The sequence below is a fragment of the Chenopodium album genome, chromosome 11, assembly GCF_948465745.1.
Source record: "Chenopodium album chromosome 11, dcCheAlbu1.1, whole genome shotgun sequence".
Taxonomy (NCBI): Eukaryota; Viridiplantae; Streptophyta; class Magnoliopsida; order Caryophyllales; family Amaranthaceae; genus Chenopodium; species Chenopodium album.
In genome coordinates this window covers 9,694,134-9,695,009 of record NC_137844.1, presented here as the reverse complement: position 1 = coordinate 9,695,009, position 876 = coordinate 9,694,134, and the positions used below count along the sequence as shown (strand labels likewise).

The 876-nt window shown below is 46.5% G+C and overlaps 1 non-coding gene across 1 annotated transcript; it reads left to right on the top strand.

Annotated features, from left to right (window-relative positions):
• Positions 1–389: 389 nt before the first annotated feature.
• On the top strand, positions 390–496 carry LOC145569605 (small nucleolar RNA R71). Its single transcript, XR_014096191.1, has one exon. It is a non-coding gene; the product is annotated as a small nucleolar RNA R71 (small nucleolar RNA).
• Positions 497–876: the final 380 nt, after the last annotated feature.

Below are 876 nucleotides of genomic sequence, written 5' to 3'. Positions count from 1 at the left end.
AATCGGAAGACGCATGGTCTTCACCACCACATACATCACAAGACATCAATTGCATAGACACATTATCATTCGAAGAATTAGATGCACGTGAGTTAGGGAGGGGGGAGATAGGAGGGGGAGAAGATTGCATTTGATCGAATTTAGAAGACAAGGCATCCAATTTTGAACTAAGCATGTTAATAGCATTTACCTCATACTTTCCCCCTCTCTTAGAGGTGCTTCTCTCATCGGGGCTCCAATCGGTGTAGTTTTGGACTACATCCTCTATGATCTTTAATGCCTCCGCGGGTGGTTTGTTCATGAGTGGCCCACCCGAAGCTCCATCTAAGAGTATGCGGTCCGATCTCAAGAGACCCCTATAGAATCCATGAAGCAAGAGCCAGTCTTCCATCCCATGGTGGGGGCATTGTTGTTGATAGCTTTTGAATCTCTCCCAAGCATCGTAGAGAGACTCATCGGGCTCTTGTTGGAAGTTTGAAATCTTGGACCTCAACTCCGCCGTTTTCCCAAGAGGAATGAACCTCCCAAGGAATGCTGAAGTTACCTCATTCCAAGTTGTCAATGAATTCGGAGTCAACCTATCGAGCCAATCACTTGCACTCCCCGAAAGAGAAAATTTGAACATGCTTAGAAGAATGTACTCCGGAGTCACCCCATTTGCCTTCACGGTGCTACAATACCGTGTGAATTGCTTTAGATGCGCAATGGGGTCCTCATGCTTTGCCCCGGAGAATTGATGACCCTCAATCAAGGTGATAAGGGCGGGCCTTATCTCGAAATTATTTGCTTCGGTAGTGGGAGTAACGATCCCACTTGCTTCTTGATACGGAGGAGGAACACCAAACTCTCTCAAAGTCTTATTTGGAAGAGCCATCT